Below are 21,189 nucleotides of genomic sequence, written 5' to 3' on the forward strand. Positions count from 1 at the left end.
TTAAGTTGTTGAGTGTTTACTGCTTATACTTTTATATATATTTTTATATATATTTTTATGCTTATATCTATGCGCATAAGTAGTTACTAAATGGGGAACATGAGTATATGTATTTATTCATTGACTTTTTATGTATTTTATTTATATTTATCCACATGTTCTTGTCTTTACATTATGTGCATGTGATTTTTAAACAGAGTTTTTCTGACTTCAGCAATTAACTAAGGGCAAAACTTAACCATGGTAATTAATTGATTGCAGAGTGCTGAATTAACTTTGAGTGGTAGCACTGGTTGTTTTAGTAATGAATTGAAGTTTTTAAGTGCTGTTGCTATTTGAATGAACTGTCTGATGAAGCAATAGTTACCATTGTGAAAGCACTCCCCATTTTGTATTAAAAAAGATTTTACTTTGTTGTGGTTCAGCTTCTTTATTCCCACTACCTTCCTACTGGGCACCTGTGTTGCAACATTTTCAACTTCTGGGCTGGTTTGGATTTATTAGTTTCCAATACATTTTTGGACAGTGCGTTGTTAATAGATTTAATACGAATGTTATACATATGTTCTCTGACTCTGTCTCTTAACCTCCTGTCCGTCTTACTAGCATAATGTGCAACTAGCCAAATAAACAACATGCTCAGAGACGCAGTCTGTTTTAACCCTAAATTTAAAACATTGCTGAGTGGTCGAATGTATAAAAGTGGTAGTGCTATCCATATAAATACAGAAGTTACATCTATTACATGGTAGAGTACAACACTGTGAGGACTCATTCAAGGATTAAGGTCCTTAGGATAGCACAATAATCTCTGCAAATTCATCCTGTTCCTATAGAAATAGCAAGGTCGATCCCCTACCACATCCCTAATATTGGGGTCTACATTAAGGGCTCCCCAATTCTTAGAGAAAATATCTCTAATACTGTTAATATCCTGGGTATAGAAAAGGGATGCCTTAACTTCTATTCTCCGTGAGAGCTCATTCAAAAGGTCTCTGTTCCTCATACAGTCAACCCTACTTCTGTCTGCAAAATATGGACAAGCACTACCTTTCCTCATGAGGTCAACCCCTTTAAAACCTTCCATCATGTCTTCTAAACTATTCTCCTCAGGTAGAAAAAAGTCATTCAGCAGAGCCATATACCATAGACTCACCTCTGTATTCAATTGCTGCCATCTATACAGCAGTTCAGGATACATAGTGCCTGTTGTAGGCATTTTCAAGATTCTCAGACCCCTCGGTATGATCTTCCTGTTAATGCACACTTCAAAGTGTTGCCATTGTGTCTGTAGTCTCTTAAGTTTGAGGAAGCCCGCCTCTAGCTGGTCTAAAATCTCACTGAGCCCAGTCAAATCTGCTTCTGGTGTCGTATCTTCAGTTTCTGTACACGTTACCTCTTATATCATCAATGGATATTTTTGGCCGGAAATACAGTCCATGAACCTATTCAGGTTCCATGTAGATTTGGACTGTTTCTCTGGGTCATAGGGTAATTCCACAGGTATTAATCTCGACTCAGCCATGTTTCCTTGGCAGCAAGCAAAGTAGAAATAAAGTAAAAATAAAAAGGTAGCTACCAGGGAACAAATACTCCTTGCACAAAAGCAGTAGATAATACGAACCAAGAAACAGCACAGGAGCAATCCAAGGCTGAAAATGACAGTTCACATAGATGAAAAAACACACAGTCCAAAAACACAATCTCCACAGAAGTCCACAATGCTGAACACTCAAGCAGTAGTACTGTTAGTGATTTGAGTCATCGGCCAGTTGTAGTAGAGCCTCATATGAACAGGATGGGATTGATAGATGTGGACCCTTCAGTGAGAAGGACGGTTCCTACATTTAACAAACAGATTGAGTTAAGTGGTCTGACCTCTTTCTCTATCAGCGATTTTCACAGGAGAGGGAGAACCAGATCTATGAGTAGAGGGAGACAAAATGCAAGGTCTCAGAGGAAGAACATACAGGGCCAACTGTCAAGAAAATGTGGGAGCGAGTACCCACACATTAGTTTGGAATATTTTCAGTAAGACATTATCCCAAGATGAAGGAGAAGTTTTAGACAAAGGTTTATCCTTTATACCCTCAATGAAAAGGAACCTAACAGATACAGTGATGGATGTTAAATTATTTAGCCGCAATGTACAACTTAGATTAGATTTTGGTAACCAATTTATGAATAAAGAGGGTCCTGTTTTCAGGAAACCTAGTTCCTACGTACCAAACTAGCATTCACTATTAGATGCTTTTACTAAAATGGTGGAAGAAGACTTATATAAGTTAGTGAGAATGGTCGAAAGAGATGGTATGGTAACTTATCCACCAGACTTAGAATAGCTTTAAACAAACTTAGGAATGATGAAACACTTGTTATTAGGCTGGCAGATAAGGGTGGACCAGTGGTTGTAATGGATAGAATAAATTACTATGATAGTATGACCAATATGTTAAGTGACAATAGGTTTTATTCCACCATACAGATGGATGATGTAGAGGTCTGTGTGTTGAGAATTTTTGATATGTCAGAAGATCTATTTAGAAGCTACATTATTAACATAGAGTTATTTCAGTTTTTATAAGTTGAGAATCCACTGATACTTATTTTACAAGGATTACAAGGACTATCGAAAGTCCATAAAGATCCCATACACCCCCCCCTATGAGGCCTATTGTGGCAGGCAGAGGTTGGGTGACCGAACCATTATCATTATATCTCGAGAATTGTCTGAGAGCAGTGGTGGAGAAATATCCACATATATTGAAAGATACTAAATAGTTCTTGTTGAAATTATATACCAAAATGGCAACTTTACCTAGTGACCTTTCATATAAGTTAGTGACGTTAGATGTACAATCATTGTTTACAGTTATAGGTTCAGAGGTGAGTACTAGGCTAACTGCCCTCATGGGCCATTTTAAGCCTAGCCAATTACCCCATGTGACACTCAAACCCTGCACCTTGTGTTTCTTAGGTAAGCACCTTAACCATTACTCCAACCTCCCACCATTCCTAACATCGAAGGAATTGAGAGTATACATAGATGTTTGAGAGGTAATACCAGTTATACTATTCCTTATATTGATCTATTGTGTTCCCTTTTGGAGGTTATACTGGAGAAAAATATTTTCCTTTTCAACAAGGTGACCTATATCCAGAAAGATGGTGTAGCTATGGGCACTTCATGTGCCAATAGCTATGCCAACTTAGTGATGGCGGATTGGGAAGGGGAGAAGTTGTTCCCTTTAGCTAGCTTCCAGAGGCATGTAATATTTTATACTCGTTTTGTGGATGACCTGTTCCTTTTGTGGACAGGTGATGATATGGAACTCAAAAATTTTTTTGATGAAATAAATACACTTTCACATTATTTAAAGTTTACTATGGATAAATCAGAGTCCTGGATTTTCTATTTGAACGTATATATAGAAAGATTAGGGAATGGGATGTTAAACACAGAAGTATTTAGAAAATCATGCTATGAAAATACACTCTTACATAGAGAAAGCATGTACCCTAGCTTTGTGTTCAAAAATGTGATCAGAGAGCAAGCTATGCGAGCCTCACGTCTTAGCCCCACTACTGAGGGATTTGAGTGCGAGTTGTTGAACTTGAAAGATAGGTTAATAGAGAGATCTTATAAGTTAGAAGAAGTGATGGAAGGTTTTAAAGGGGTTGACCTCATGAGGGAAGGTAGTGCTTGTCCATATTTTGCAGACAGAAGTAGGGTTGACTGTATGAGGAACAGTAACCTTGAGAATGAGATCTCATGGAGAACAGAAGTTAAGGCATCCCTTTTCTATTCCCAGGATATTAACAGTATTAGAGATATTTTCTCTAAGCATTGGGGAGTACTTACTGTAGACCCCAATATTAGGAATGTGGTAGGGGATTGACCCTGCTTCCTCTATAGGAACTGGATGAATTTGCAGAAATGATTGTGCTATCCTAAGGACCTTAATAGCTCCTTGAATGAGTCCTCACAGTGTTGTACTCTACCATGTAAAAGATGCAACTTCTATATTTATATGGATAGCACTGCCACTTTTATACATCCAACCACTCAACAATGTTTTAAATTTAGGGTTAAAGAAGACTGCTTGTCTGAGCATATTGTTTATTTGGCTAGTTGCACAATATACTCCGCATTTTATGTTGGTAAGATGGACAGGAGGTTAAGAGACAGAGTCAGAGAACAAATGTATAACATTTGTATTAAATCTATTAACAATGCACTGTCCAAACATGTATAAGAAACTAATGAACAGCATAACTTTAGGTTCTTGGTTTTACAAGTTAACATACCCAGTAATAGGGGGGAGATGTTAGGAACTACACTGAGAAGTGTGAGTTGAAGTAGATCATTAGGCTGAGGGCTGATAAAAAAACAGGCCTGAATGATAAAGTACCTATAAGACCTATGTTAAAGAATAGGAAATTGAAGGTTGGATAATAATTTATTTTTTACATAGTGTTGTGATGAAGTTTTATATAAAGTATTTTTTATATGATTCATTCTTCATGTGATTTATTATATTTTTGATAGATTATTTTAATCAGCATATAAATATTCTTCGTGTTTCACTGTTGCAGTCATTACATTTGGGTTATCTGCTTGCAGGTAGCCCTCAGTCGACCTGACTAACAAAGTCTTGGGTCCTGCATCGGTTGCTGTCCCTTCTTCCATGACGTCAGGTCATCAGGGGTATAAAACATGCAGCCAATACCATTATATCAGTCTTTCTTGCTGTGCAGTGCCCGAAGCAGAAGCAGTTCGCAAGTGCCGGTTGGACGACTCCTGAAATTTTCATTTTCGAGTTTCAGAACTGAAGTTTTCAACTAAAGCTAAGTACCCATTTGGGGAAACTTTTTCTTGCTCCTTACCAATGTCAGTAAAAGTTAATAATTGCATTACTTCTGGAAAGCAAATACCTCATAAAGATTTTCATTCGTACTGTATTCCTTGCCTAGGCCCCGACCATGATGTACCTTGCTGTCAGTTTTGTGCTTTATTTAATCAGCGCGCTATCCGTCGTCGGTATATTTTCGCCTCTAAATATTTCAGTTCTCAGTTTAGTTATCCAGAAATGTCATCGGTTAGCCATCCGACTACCGGGATTCTGAAAAAATGCAAAGATAAAGACAGACAGGCCGCCGAGGTCCAAAACTGCCGACGACGCTTCTCCTAAGACATTCGCCAGTTCACCGGTACTCAGTGAGGCGCTTTCGCAGCCCCTGATACCCACTACTTCTGATTCACAGGCCTCTATTGAGACCCATTCGGAGTCTGGTATGCAGCGAGATGCTTCAACTATGGAACCTGCACATGTCTCTACCTTGGATGGGTCCAGAGCCGCTGTGCAGGCACCGGCTTCTGAGGGTGTATTCAGCCTATGGGCTTGCATATTAAACTGATGCCACCTTCTTTACTTAGGCCTAAATCTCGATCCATGCTAAAAAACCGACACCCAGGCCACATGCTCAGGCCTCTATGCCTAAAATACAAATGATGATAATGGCTGAAGATCTAATAACTCTAATCAGGGGTAGCCAACCCCTCCTTCTAAGAGGCATACGAATGAAGTTGATTATGAATCTTCTGATCAGGATTCTGTTTTTTCTGATTCTTCTGATGATCTGGATTTGCCCCTATCTACTTATGAAGATTCTGATGCAGAGGACTCCATTCCCTCTGCTTCCCCTCCTGAGGATTTTTCTCTTGGGGAAACCTTACATACTCTAAGGGAGCATTTCCACTGGGAAAGCCTGGATTTTTCTGATTCAAAAAAGAAGCTTAGGGATTTCCTTCTCCTACCTCAGCATAGGCCTTTAGCTATTCCTCCTGTGCTAGACATTGTTGATGCTTTTTCAGAATCTAGTCTGGCCCTTGATTCCCTGCCTCCTACTCCCAGAAAACCTGACAGATACTACAGGGTCCCTGAGTCCCACAAGTTCCTTTTTAAAAATCCTATTGCAGATCCAGAGACTATTTCACAGGGGCCCAAGGGCATTAAGGCTTCTACTGCAAAAAAATCCTACCCCTTCTGATAGAGACTCCAGGGCGCTGGATAGATGGGGTAAGAAGGTTTACACTTCTGCACCCTTGGCCATTAGGGCTTTAAACTGCCAGTTTCATATGTTAAAGTATCAGCAACATGTTATTGGACTGCCTAAACAGAAAATGATGTTGATTCCTGACTGTGTGGAAAATAAAGAATTACAGGATTTAATGCATTCTGCTGAACAAGTTGGAAAACATACTTTGCAATGTGGTTTTGATTCATTAGAGGCCTCTTCCAGGGCTGCTGTTACTGGGTCTGTGCTCAGAAGGCATGCTTGGCTTAAGGAGCAAGGTTTGCCTGATCATGTTAAAGCTAAATTGTTGGATGCTCCTTTAAATCAGGACCACCTGTTTGGCAACAAGGCTGAGGAAGTTCTTAAAAAGATGGAAGATAAAGCTAAATCTATGCAAACTGTTAAATATTTTTTACAAGTTCAGCCTCCTAGATTTAGTAGTCACTGGCCGTCTAAGAATTGGTCCTTTCCAGACCCTTCCAGGTCTTCTCAAGCCAAACCCAGACATGGCAAAAACCCCAGGTTTCAGTCCCAGGGAACACACAGAACTAAGCAGTGGGGGGCTACACTTCCAAATCTGGGAATAATAAGACTCCCCCCTATGGTAAACTGTCTCAATGACTTCCTTTTAAAATTCCAAGCACTTATCAACTGATTGCCCCTTTGGGGGGAAAAATTGCTCTTCATGCAAAGAACTGGGAACTCATTACCCAGAACAAATGGGTTTTAAATATAGTGTCCCAGGGATACAGATTTCACTTCCACACATTGCCAACACCAAGTGGGTACAAGTACTTTCTCTCTCAAGCATGGGGGCTATTCAACTGGTATCAGAAGAGGAAAAGGGACAAGGCTTCTACTCGAGACTTTTCCTGGTACCCAAAAAAGACAATTCATGGCATCCTATCCTGGACCTGTCTACTCTAAACACCTTTTTAAAGATTCCAAAATTCAAGATGCTGACTCTTCACCAATTACTTATGCTAGGCAAAGATGCCTGGTTGGCAACACTAGATTTAAAAGAAGCATACCTGCACATCCTAATCAGGGAATCTTGCAGAAGATACCTACGCTTCAAAGCAGGCTACACACACTATCCATTCTCTGCACTGCCCTTTGGCTTATCTACTGTGCCCAGGGTATTCACAAAGTGCCTAGCTCCAGTTGTTGCATTTTGCAGGCAAAGACCTATTCAAATATATCCATACCTGGAAGATTGTCTAATTCAGGCAGAAAGCCAGGACATACTTTTGAATCATCTGGCCTTTGTACAAAGGGTTTTAACTTGTTTGGGGTACACCATAAATGAAGAGAAATCACACCTGGTACCCTGTCAACAAATTATATTCCTGGGAGCAAGCTTGAATACAACTTCCCAGATGGCTTACCTCATGCCAGAGAAACAAATTCATTTGACAACTTACTTCAAACAATTGGCCACAAAAACCCTGCTATCTGCAAGACAAATACTGCAAGCCTTGGGGTTCATGGCCTCCTGCAGTCTTCTAATTCCATATGCAAGATTGCATATAAGGAAACTACAGTGGTATCTAAAAAGCCTATGGTGTCAACACTCTCAAGACCTGGAAACAATAATTCTTATCATACCTTGCCTACACCTAGAGTTCCTGTGGTGGGCAGAGGCCTGCCACCAAAACAAGGGACTTCCTTTTCCACCACCCCCTGCCACCCAAACCCTAACAACAGATGCATCAGACTATGCATGGAGGGTTCACCTGGCAGGGAAGTGCATTCAGGGCAAATGGAACCCAAGTCAAATGCACCTGCATATCAATCAAAAAGAAATGTTAGCTGTACAGAATGCTCTGACAGCCTTCAAGGACCACATTCTTCCAGGACAACTAATGGTAAAGATGATCAACACCACTGTTATGTGGTACATAAGCAGAAGGGTATACATTCTTACCCCCTCTGCAGACTAGCCATGGCATTGTGGAACACAGCCTTGAGCTACCAAGTGCATCTACAAGCTCAATTCCTGCCAGGAAAATTAAATACACTGGCAGACAGACTAAGCAGAAACCTCATGGACCCACACAAGTGGAAACTAGAACCAAGGATTTTCAACATGTTGACAAGCAAATGGGGGAGCCCAGATATAGACCTTTTTGCCTCTTCCCAGAACTGCCAATTGGACAAATTTTGCACAAGGACTCCCCACAAACAAGCCTGGAAAGTGGATGCTCTGTCCTTCAGCTGGAAAAACCTATCAGTCTAAGCCTTCCCCCCTCTGCCTCTGCTCTCCAAACTACTACTAAAAATCAAACAGGACAAACCAAGGATGATTTTGATTGCTCCAGACTGGCCGTGCCAACACTGGTACCCCCTCCTGCACAGTGTGTCATGGTTATCTCCATGGCACCTGCCTCAGACTCCTTCCCTGCTGTCTCAGCAGGAGAACCAGATTTTGCACCCTCAGCTTCTAACACTGAACCTTGCAGCCTAGCTAATCACTTAATCTCTCCTTTACCATCCCTCAGCAAACCTGTGATGGATTTCATTTTAGAGGCAAGGCAGCCTAGTACTAGAAAACCTTATGCTGAAAAATGGAAAAGATTATGTGCCTGGAACCAATCTCAAGGGATGAGCACAGCAGCGCCCAATTTACCTCAGATTTTACAATACTTAACTGAGATGCTTCACAAGGGCCTGTCTTTTTCCTCCATTAAAATCCATGCCTCAGCCATTTCAGCTCATTATAACACAGAGCCTCCCCTCTTCTCTCATCCACTGCTCAAGCAGTTCCTCAGAGGGGCCAAAAATTTGAGACCACACAGGAGAGATCCAACCCTAGCCTGGGACCTTAACTTTGTCTTGGAGAAACTCACTCTACCTCCTTTAGAGCCAGCTGCTACTGCAGACTTAAAATTTCTTTCTTGGAAAACAGCTTTCCTTTTAGCAATCACTTCAGCTATTAGGGTATCTGAATTACAGGCCCTTATGGCAGTGGAGCCTTTCATCATATTTCATGCGGACAGGGTATCCCTCAGAACCAATACATCCTTCATGCCCAAGGTAGTATCCAGTGTGGCTGTTAATCAGTCCATTCATTTGCCAACCTTCTTTCCCAATCCACAGAATAAAGGGGAATGGATACTGCATTCTTTAGATGTGCACAGACAACTTAGATTTTACCTGGACAGGACTAAACCTCAAAGGAAATCTGAACAACTGCTGGTGGCATTTATTTATTTTATTTATTTTATGTATTTATTTATTTATTTATTGCAGTTGGTTTACCAGGATAGTCCATTGGGCCTTAAAGAACCCGTTTTCAATGGAGTCCTGGGGAGAAAAGCTCCAAAACAAAATAAACATTCAACATTAGACAGTGACAATCTAGGTACAGAGAGTATTAATACTATGTAGGCACAATGAAAGTAAAAACTAATCCAATATAGAATAGCAGTCATAACAGCTAATACATTGAGAAGTAACATGATAGTAATACAACAATTGTAGACTTTAGTACAGTTTAGAGAACAAACATAGTAGCTAAAAAAATAGAATATGGTATTGAAAGATATTAAGTTGAGTTAGTTATGAGGGGTGGGAGCAAGAGCATTCCCACTGTGATGTTAGATGCAAGAAAAGAGACTTTTTGAAGGTAGAGTGGTTAGAGGTGGTGCGGATGAGTGGAGGTAGGGAGTTCCAGAGGCATGCGAGGATGAAGGAAAGAAGGTTTTTGCCTGGGGGATGAGTAGGTTTGTGCACTTCCAGTAGATTTTGATTATTAGACCTTAGACCTCTGTTAGGTAGGTGCTTTTTAAAGGCAGTGGAAAGGGAGGGACAGAGGGAGGGGTTTAGAATAAGCTTATGGGATAGAGTTAGTTGAGTGTAAGTTAGTTGATTAGGAAGTTCTAGCCATTTTAGTTTATGGAGGGAGAAACAGTGGTGAGTGGAGGACTTATGGCTGGTGGCGAATCTTGCAATTTTGTTATAGCAGGAGGTAAGCTGTTTTTTTAGTGAGGACTGTAGATTAGTTAGTAGTGGGGCACCATGGAGAAGGGAGGGGATAAGGAAGGAAGTAGAGAGAGTGATTTTAGTGGTAGATGTGAGGTAGGCATTCTGTCTATACAGCATGCCAAGTTTTTGATGCGTTTTTTTGATGTTTATTTGCAGGTGGGAGTTAAATTTAAGTTGATCGTCGATTTTGACCCCGAGTAGTTTGGTCTCTGACACTAATTCTAGAGGAGAGTTGTTTTGACTAGTAATTATGAATGTATTCATGTTGGGAGGAGTGACTTTGGAAGGAGTAAATAACATTAGTTTGGTCTTGGTGGCATTGAGAGCCAGGTGATTGCTTAGCATCCATAGCTCTGTGGAAGAGAAGACATCTTGAGTAAGTTTTTGTAGTGTAGTGATAGATGAGGCAGAACAGATGATAGTTGAGTCATCTGCATATTGGATGATGCTAGAGAATGGGATTGATTTGTGGAAGTCATTAATAAAAATACTGAAGAGAAGAGGACCCAGTATGGAGCCTTGTGGAACTCCTGTAGGGGTATTAAGGAAGGACGAAGTGGCTTTTTTCCATTTTACCGCTTGATTTCTATTAGACAGATAACTAGAGAACCAGTTCAGAGAGGAGGAGGATAGGTAGAGTTTGGAGAGTTTAGTTAAGAGGAGGCTGTGTGAAATGGTATCAAAGGCTTTGGAAAGGTCAAGAAGTAAGGTGGAAACAATTTGTCCAGAGTCACGGGCTTTATTTACGATTTCAAGGAAGGAGAGGAGGGCAGTCATGGTGCTATGATTAGGTCTAAAACCATGCTGTGTGGGAGTTATAAGATTGTTGTCTAGGAGGTGAGGAAGGAGTTGGAGATGGATGCATTTCTCTAGGATTTTAGAAATGGGGGATAGGATGGCTATGGGACGGAAGTTAGTAATGTTATTATTGTTACCACCTTTGTGTAGAGGTAAAATAAAGGCTTGTTTCCAGATTTGGGAAACTGTGCATTCTTGTAGGGAACGGTTAATTAAGATGCTAATTGGGTAGGCAAGAGTTTCAACAGCAATACTGAGAAAGTAAGAAGGGATATTGTCAGGAACATTGGTACATGGTTTCAATTTCTGAAGGAGTTTCTTTATAGTAGATGTAGGTATGGGATTTAATGAGAAGAGAGTGCAGTCAGGAAGGGGGGAGTTTTAAGGTGGAAGTGAGGAAGGAATTTGTGTAGAAGGGGGGATAGAGGAGTTAGTTGGTGTGGAGTTGGGTGTAGATGTAGAGAGAGTGGGGGTGGGTAAGGCGGTATTGGATGGCAGAGGGGAAGGCTATTTCAAAGCAAACCATTGCTAAATGGATAAGCCATTGCATTCATTTCTGCTATAAGCACCATGGAAAACCTATCCCCCAGGGGAACAGACCTCACTCCACCAGGGCTGCATCTACCTCTACAGCCTTTCTCAGAGGCATCCCTACCAGGGACATCATAAAAGCTGCTACCTGGAGTTCTGTACATACTTTCACCAAGCATTATCATTTGCCAATTTTCTGTAAATCCAGAGCTGGCTTTGCCACTGCAGTCTTGCAGGGCCTTATAGCTGGCCCTAATGCTATCTAAATTCCTCCTCCCAACCATAGCTTTGGGAATCTACCCAAATGTAATGACTGCAACAGTGAAACATGAAGAACATTGTACAGTTGTGTACACTTACCATAAATGTAGATGTTCAAATGTATTCACTGTTGCAGTCCTGGTTACCCCCCCTCCAGCTCCCTAACTTCTTTTGGCTATACCGCTACTTTCCTTTACTATGCTTAAAAGCCTTTTTGGTGTATTTGATTTTTTTGTTGGATCGATATCTTTGTGCTTTTATATTTAATTGCTTCCCATTAGGGGGCCACCTGACATCTGGGGCAAGAAAAACTGATGTAATGGCGTCGGCTGCATGTTTTATACCCCTGATGACCTGACGTCATGGAAGAAGGGACAGCAACTGACGCAGGACCCAAGACTTTGTTAATCAGGCTGACTGAGGGCTACCTGCAAGCAGATAACTCAAATGTAATGACTGCAACAGTGAATAAACTCGAACATCTACATTTATGGTAAGTGTACACAACTGTACTTTTTATGTTTTATGTATGCATATCTTTAAAGTACAGGATGTGATGTAATAGCCTTGACTAATTAACAGGTATATATATTTATGTGCTGCTTTAGTAAAGATGTTTTTGGTCTGAAGAAGCCCTGTTGTGTGAAAGCACTTGCCAGTTTTACATCCTAATAAATTGATTTGGTTCATATTATCTACTGCTTTTGTGCAAGGAGTATTTGTTCCCTGGTAGCTACCTTTTTATTTTTACTATATTCTGATATATATATATACATATATATATATATATATATATATATATATATATATATATATATATATCTATGGAACCCGGACAATCTACCGAAAGCCTGTTTCATCAAAAGTGAAACGGGCTGTCACGGTTTCGCGAAAGCACTTTTTATTGAAAAAAGTGCTTTTGCGAAACTTTCATAAAAGTACAGGTAATCGGGGGGGAAGTGGTAATGGGCGGGTTGGGGGTGCAGGGGGGCAAAGCCCCTCTGCATAAACATGGTGCATGTGTTTTTTTTTTGTGTGTGTGTGTGTGTGTGCGTGTGTGTGTGTGTGTGTGTGTGTGTGTGTGTGTGTGTGTGTGTGTGTGTGTGTGTGTGTGTGTGTGTGTGTGTGTGTATGTGTATGTGTATGTGTGTGTGTGTGTTTTACCTTCTGTTTACGGAAACTGCTTTTTTGGTGAAAGCAGTTTCGGTAAACAGTGTTCGGTAGGGTTGGATTCGGACAGTTGGTCTTTCGATCAACTGTCCTAGATCCATATATCTATATATATATATATATATATATATATATATATATATATATATATATATATATACATACATACATACATACATATATATATATATATATATATATATATATATATATACACACATATATATATATATAGAGAGAGAGAGAGAGAGAGAGAGCATAATATCAGTGGTTTTTTATTTATTTATTTTATTTTACATTTGTTTACCAGGATAGTCCGACTGGATATATGTCCATTTTCAGCGGAGGCCCGAGGAGAAAAGCTCCAATTAGACAAATTACAAAGATAACATTTAAAAAATATAAAATATAAACAAGTATAAAAACAACATTTACAACAAAGTAAAAATGTTAAATTTAAAACAAAGTAAAGTAACAAAGTTTTCATTGATTTTAAGTAAGACTTGTAAATGAGAGCCATATGACTGCATTGTATCTGGCCTAGGTGCTTTCTGGCATAGAATAGTGGAAGATATTATTTATTGGATAAGTGAACATCCTGCCTGAAATGACTCTCGGCAGGAAGTTTTTTCATTAGAAAATGCGTACAGATTTTGTTCTGTACATGATGTTATGGAATGTACATAAATGGTGCACACGAATGAACTCTTGAAAAAGGCAAACTATTTGTACAGTTCTTCATTGGCTGTGACTACAAATTTTGCAGTGCATGCAGCACTGACACTACATTCACTGGTTAGGGAAAAACATAACTTTAAATACCTTTCTCACATGAGAAAGATGTTAAGCTTCTGTCTCATACTTGAGCATAACAGTGGCCAGTGCTAGCCACCACAGAATGACAGCAACAGGAAGCTGACAGCTTTTAAAGCTGTCAGACACTTTTCTCTCATAGAGAAAACTAACAACTTTTAAAGCTGTCAGACACTTCTCTGTTGTAAAAGAAAACAGAAGTCTGGCAAAGCAAAGTTTAATAATGCAAAGCAGAAAACTGGATATATGCAGACCCCAATTTTATTATTAGTGCTTTCATGTAAACATTGCCAAACTTCTTCAGATCTAACTCAAAAATGCATGCATCCACTTTTTAAACTTTTCCTCATCACATGACTCACCAGTCCCCACTAGAGTCACTAGCTCTTAAAGCTACCGTGACCAAATAGTCCATTAAAAACAATGAAGTGCCTTGAAGCTGCTTTTTAAATAAGTGAAGATATTAAAACGTAGAACAACAAAGGAAGTGTCTGCCATTCATTCAGTACATGTCATGTGATAATTTCCAGCAATTAAGTTATTATTTTAGTATAAAAGCTTAAGAATCATTGTTGCTGTTTTTACCGTTTCATTATAAAATTACTGCTAAAATACAAAAAACTGCCGCTTTAATAATTTATATAAATAAATATATACCTACACACACACACACACACACACACACACATATATATATATATATATATATAGGTCCACATCAAAATCCTGACTCTCAAAATCCCTAAAGCTCAAAATACTGAAAACTCAATACTGAAACTCAAAATATCGAACCCCCCCCCCACAGTACAGCAACACAATTATATTGCAGCAGAACTACATACAAAAACATATTGCTCTTTTGCCCCCCTCACCCCATGCTACTTAAATACATCATCTCCGAGACTGCACTTCACTACACCAAACTAACTCTTATACTTGGAGAAGAGTAATACGGTTTGTGTTTTATTTGTTTCTGTATGTACTTGTGCAGGAATATAATAAGTGTTGGCATCCTGTGTGTTTTCAGGATTTTGAACTTTAGAGATTTTGATCTCAGTATTTTGAATTTAGAGATTTTGAGAGTCAGGATTTTGACGTGGACCCATATATGTGTGTATATATATATATATATATATATATATATGTTAATTATTTAAATGACACTACTGATTTTTTGACCTTTACGTATGACAATGCTGTTATTTCTTATTTAGATGTAAACATGTAAAGCTCAATAAGCCGAAACATTTATTTTTAAAATATATAGGAAGGAAATCTGTTCCTGCTTTCTTTTGCATGATGGCAGTGCACATCCTGCCCATTAAAAGAGATCAGTTGTCAAGGGACAACTGGTCCATGCAGCCAGGATGGTCACATCAGATGAAGAGTTTCAAACAGAATGTGACAACTTGAAAGGAATGTTTAATGCTACGGGCTACCCAGACAGATTGTTGACAGAACTAGTTGGACAGCTTTCCCATAAAAGAAAAAGTGGCCATCTTCAGCAGATATTAAATAATGAAAAAATGAGGCAGAGATACATGGGGACATAACACAGATAAAGTAACTTGTACCTCTAGTTTTATTACATTTATACTAGTGATTCTGGAACAAATAGAAATATACTAGTAAAAAATTGGGTACTTATTGAGAAAGGTGGCCGTCAAAGGGACACACTAAAAGAAAGACCTAGATTAATTAAACCTCTAACACCAGCCACACTTGTACAGTACATTCCTACATATGTGGATGTTCTCAACAAAAAACATACCTAAACAAAAGAGACCTCTGAGGCAAAAGCACACGTGCACTTCACAACCCACTGCACCAAGCACCACACATAGTGCACATGCCTGCGTCTCACAGCCTCTAAGGCCCAGCCACAAACCCAACATACTAGTCATAGAAGACTCTATCGTGAGACACACAGATATGCCCCTCACCAGGCTAGACAAGGAAAAAGTCACGGTAAGTTGCTTGTCAGGTGCTAAAATCCACCATATCACTCACGCACTGAAGTCTCTCAATAACAGGTACTTTTATGACTCTGTCATAGTCCATGTTGCTGTGAATGACTTGAGACATACCTGAGACATACCTCTCTGGACTATATTAAGAGAGACACGATTGAGCTAGCTGAATATGTGTCCCAGGCATGTATGTCTGTAGCCTTAAGCAGCATCCTACTGTCACCCAGAATGATGCCTCAGTACAAACAGAAAATGATTGACTTTAACAATAGGCTTAGTTTCTGGTGTCATTCCAAGGGGATTCAGTACTTGACAGCCTGGGAGGACATGATTGACAGACCACAATGCTTTGCCAGAGATGGTCTTCATCTGTCTCGCCTGGCTTTAGGCTTCTGGCAAAGCCTCTTGCCTCCCCCATAGTGCCTTTTTAGGCACAGTCATGAGGGGAAAATTATCAATGTGAAAAATTCTTCTAAACAAAATTTTAAGGTCATGCTGCTAAATGATAGGAGTCTTAACATGAAATTGCACTCATTGCAAGCATTCTTCACCCTGGAAGATGCTGACATTTGTGCAGTCACTGAAACTTGGTTCATAGCTGCATTGAACACCCCAGCCATACCAGGTTACTTGTCCTGCCATATTTTCAGACCCCAAACAGAGGGCTACAAAGCCAAAGGAGGTGGAGTTTCAATATTTATGAAAGACATACATACCTCCAGGCTGGTCAAACAGTATAACACACAGAAGACACTCCATAGGTTCATAGGTAGGTACTAGGCTATCATCCCAAGGGCCTAAGTAAGCCTAGCTAACAAGGTTCCCTGGCTTACGCCACCTAAGAAAGTTGTTTTCCTGTGCAACTGTTGAGCAGAGACACATAAGTGATCCATGGGGTGTATTTCCTATTTCCCATCCACTCAGCAAGATTTTTCTTGAAGAGTGCTAATGAAGAACTTTGCTTGACATAGATGGGTAGCCTGTTCCAGAGTATGGGAAGTTTCTGGGACAGGAATCGATCCCTCCAGGATGTCCTGTTTATTGTGGTGACAAAGTTTAGGTCCCTAGAGCGTGTAGCTCGGAGGGATTGGGATTTCTTTAGGTGTAGCATGTCCAACAGCTCTGGGTTTGACATAGCTTTATATGTTAGGCAGAGATCACCTCAGAGTAGGAGATATGCTGCAGAGTAAAGCTGGAGTTTTTGGAGATGGTCAGTGGAGGGCATTTGTTTGAGGCCAGTAATCCTCTTTGTGAGGTACTTCTGTGGCCTTTTCAGCTGCTGCAGATGTCTTGTGAGGTACATTCCAAAAGGGGCATTGTACTCTATAATGGGTCTAATGAGTGTCGAGTAGAGAGGAACAATGACCTCTTTTTTCCTGGATGAGAACCCTTGTATGATGAGGTGTGCCACATAGAAGGACTTCCTGACTACTGTGGCGATGTGACTATCAAAGGAGAGACTGCTGTCCACCTGGGTCCCAAGGTCTCTTATCACACATTTGGTGATAAGTAGATTGCTGCCTATGTGGTAGTTCATGGGTACAGTGTTTTTACCAAAGGGGATGACACTGCACTTTTTGGCATTGAGCTTGAGGCCATGGCTCTGACAACATCTGTAGGATGTCCACATCATTTGGGGACTTGACTATGGCTCCTAGTTTGCAATCATTTGCAAACTTTGTTAGCCAGAGGCCTTCTGTGCTAGCCTGTACTTCAGAGATGTAGAGACCAAACAGGAGAGGTCCCAGGACTGAACCCTGTGGTACTCCACTTGTCACTGGTTTGAGGTCAGATTTGGAGTCTGCAACTTTTACAGTGTGGGTTCTGTCAGTAAGCCAGTTGGCAACCCATCTTGTGACATAGGGATTTATACCTAGTTTAGTGAGTTTAGCTATAATTCCAGAATGGGGGATGGTGTCAAAAGTCTTGGCGAGGTCAATATAGGCTGTGTGAACCACCTTACCCTCATCTACTGCTTTGGTGACTGCCTCAAAGAAGTCGATCAGGTTCAGGAGGCATGATCTCCCTTTCACAAACCCGAACTGGGTGGGATCCAGAGTTTGGAGGTTACCAATGTCTTTGTTTATGAGTTCCATAATGATACGTTCCATGGCCTTGCAGACCAGGCTCGTCAGGCTAATAGTGCGATAGTTCCTGAGATCAGTGGAGGCTCCCCCTTTGTGGAGTGGGATAACTGTTGCTGTGCACCATTCAGTGGGCACAATGCCTGATGTGAGGCTATTATTGAACATGGTGCTTAGGTGGGGAGCTAGTTTGTTCTGAAGTTCGTGCAAAACACAGCCTGGGATGTTGTCCAGTCCCATGGATGCTGTGTTTTTGGCTTTAGAGTGTGCAGCTTTTACCTATGTAGTTGTAATTACAAGGACTCTGCATTCATCCTGTATAGATATGGGCCCTTTAGGGGGTGGGGGTGGGGGGTAAAGTTAGCACTGAACCTATCTGCCAGGATGTTGGCAATATCAGTTGGTTCTGTAATTTTCGTGCCATTGTGCTGTAACTCAGAGCAGATCTGGGTGTTGCCATCGAGATTCTTGACATAGCTATAGAATGCTTTTGTGGTTGTCCTTAGAATCAGTGGCGATTTTGTTTTCGTAGCTAGCTTTGGAGGATCTTATAAGGGATCTCAGCTTCTTACTGAGACTGACGAGGGATCTCCTCCACTCATGGAATTTTACTCTCTTTTGCAACAGTTTCTTCCTTCTGTTGTACAGTTTGTTTATGGCAGGGGACCACCAGATTGGCTTCCTTTTTTTGGAGGATAGCGTCTTGGTTCTGTTTGGGATAGCACGATCCATGCACTCGTGTAAGTGCTTATAGAGTGCATATGTATAGGATTCAGCAGTTGTAACTGTATTGTCCATCTGCATGGGTGTCATGAAGTTCACCATTTCTGTCTTAAGAAGCATGAAGTTGGCTTTGGAGAAATTGTTTTATCATGGTTTCCTTAATGGGGGGTGGGGTGGGATGTGGATATCAAGGGTGATTAGCTTATGGTCGGATCGGACCAACGAGGAGTTGACTTCAGGTGTGGAACACCAGTCACTCATGTTGGTAATGACTAGGTCTAGGATATTGTTGCCTCTGGTGGTGGTGTGGATAAGTTGATCCAGGGCATTGGAGTTTATGAATTCCATAAAGCGTTGAGCTAAGGAGTTGGTGCATGAGTAGTTTTCCCAGTTAATGGTGGGGTAGTTGACGTCACCCATTAGGGTGTTTGGTTGAACCCTAATATTTTCCAGTACATCAAGAAAAGAGGAGTGGGAATCCTGGGGCATGGTGGGGGATCTGTAGCAAGCTACAATTTGGATTGCAGTTTTGCCCAGAGTTAGTTGATCTTGGATAACCTCGGATGCATTATGCTGAGCAACTAGCCTGGAGGTGTGGATATCCTTAATGAATATGGACACACCTCCACCTTTGGTGTTTCGGTCCAGGTTACATGGCCAAAACGTGTAGCATGAGTTATAGCCTGGTAGTGCAGGGGTGCTCTCTGGAGCCTTGAACCAGGTCTCAGTCACTGCACAGATATCGATGTTCTCCATTTTAAGGAGTGCCTCGAGTGAGTGCATTTTGAGATTTAGACTAGAGATTTAGGGATTTCCAGGTGCAGTTAACTATTGACAAAACACCTATTCAAATCATAGCTAGCTGCAGACCCCCAGCCATGACTCAGGAGGCCCACTCCACCTATCTGGACTTACTTGAATCCATCAAGATTTAACCCTCTACGCTGATCCTGGGTGACTACCCAACCATAGAGTGGAAGACCTATTTTAGCTCAAACACGAATGCCCAGAGATTCCTCGACTTCGTCAGTGCTATTGCATTGGATCAGCTGGTCGACACCCCCACAAGAGGTGAAAATGTTCTGGAACTGGTACTAACCAACATGAGTAGCCACTGTAGCAGCCCTACAGTGTCATCCTCCTTGGTAAGATCTGTCCATAAAGGAATGACTTTTGAAGTCACCATCTTCTCTGCCCCCCCACCCCCCTTGCCAGGGTCGAACAAAAAACTTTTCCAAAGCTGACTATAATCTCCTGAGAGCAGGTATAAGCACCTTCACAGCCTCCATCCCTCCAGTTGGAACAAGCAATAATGTCTAAGCTTACACCAAAAAAACTATATGAGCACCTATGCTGCATGGACTCAGCAATACCTGACAGGACCAAATCATCTTCCTAGATATAAATATACATACAATGAGAGAAGGGGATGTTAGGAACCTTACTGAAAGTAAGGAAGCTACATGGATTTTGAGGCTTAGAGCTGACAGGGGCATGGATCTCAATGAAAGAGCTTCTCTGAGACCCATTTTGAAATCTAGGAGGTTAACTATCAGCTAATGGAGAGTTTTTGCGTAGATTTAGATTTTTAGTTTTACGTATTTTTAACAATTGTTTTTATATGCGTATGCTATTTTAGATATGTGTGTATATTTGCAAGTGCTCTCTAAGATATTTAGAGTGCTTAATTAATGAGTCTTTTTGATTGGTTGACTTTTCTGTTTAGATGGCATTATTAACTTGTGTTTCTTAATGGTCTGAAGAAGCTATTGCGAAAGCGCTTACCACTTGTGAATAAACTATTTAAGTTTTTATGCTTTTCCTGCCACTTGGTTATTTCACTGCTATAATTCTGTTTGTTTCGCTAAGTACTACTATATTTATTTATTTACTGTTTGATAACCAGGTAGGTGAAACTGTCCAGAGACCCTTTAAAGCCTAGATCAAGGAAGGCAGTAAACATTGCAACTAAACTTAGGTTGTATACTTCAGATATGATAGTGTTATGTTTACATAGTTGCAAAATCCTGACTATTTTTAGAAGGTTTATATACAGTTATACATTTTTATAAACTTGAATCTTCTACAGTCCTTATACATTTCAAATAAAACAACCAGTTTACATGGATTGCAGTATAGTCTGAAATTACTTCTTTTAAAAAAATAAAATAAATTTCCTTGAAAAACATGAAACTCAAATGAAGTGGAAAAAAGTAGCGTTTCACAAAGAGAGGCATAGACAGTAAGAAGAGAACATAAGTGTAAGGAGAGTTAAACGACAAAGAACAATTGACAGAAGAAGCATTTTTACAGTTTTCAGCCATCCCTTATCCGTAAACATCACAAGCAGCTTCCTTGAAGAGGTGCTTAGAAAAGGACTTCTTGTACTCACAAGAGTATGTTGATTCCTTGTTTCAGTTAGTAGTTTATTCCAGAGAAATGGGCTGTTCGTGAGAAGGCTCATTCACTAATGACTGTTTTAAATGGGGACGGCTCAGTGATATTAAGATATTTTAACTTACTGTAAAAATGTATCTAGACGATAAACCCACCTGTCTCTCTGTTTACTGTTTCAGCACGTTATTGTCTTGAAGTCAGAAATCCCCGTCAGCTCCAGTTCGTAATGCCATGTTGCTGTTTCTGTGTTCTAAAGTGAGCAGAATATAGCAAATGTAGAGTTAAAGGTAAGTCTTGAAATCTTGATACACTTTCTAAGATAACCCATAATAGTTTGTAGATACTGTTATCTAATCAGTTACATACTAATGAGTTCT

At 40.3% G+C, this 21,189-nt stretch overlaps 1 protein-coding gene across 6 annotated transcripts in view; it reads left to right on the forward strand.

Annotated features, from left to right (window-relative positions):
* Positions 1-21,189, forward strand: part of PITPNM2 (phosphatidylinositol transfer protein membrane associated 2) — a 3,395,372-nt gene that overhangs the window by 491,016 nt on the left and 2,883,167 nt on the right. For all 6 annotated transcript variants that reach the window (XM_044067911.1, XM_044067913.1, XM_044067916.1 and 3 more), the window contains one exon: positions 20,992-21,099. The gene's annotated coding sequence lies outside the window, so the exon portion shown is untranslated. The remainder of the gene's footprint in view (positions 1-20,991; positions 21,100-21,189) is intronic.

Source organism: Protopterus annectens, chromosome 3.part1 (assembly GCF_019279795.1).
Source record: "Protopterus annectens isolate FY-2018-M chromosome 3.part1, PAN1.0, whole genome shotgun sequence".
NCBI classification, from domain to species: Eukaryota; Metazoa; Chordata; order Ceratodontiformes; family Protopteridae; genus Protopterus; species Protopterus annectens.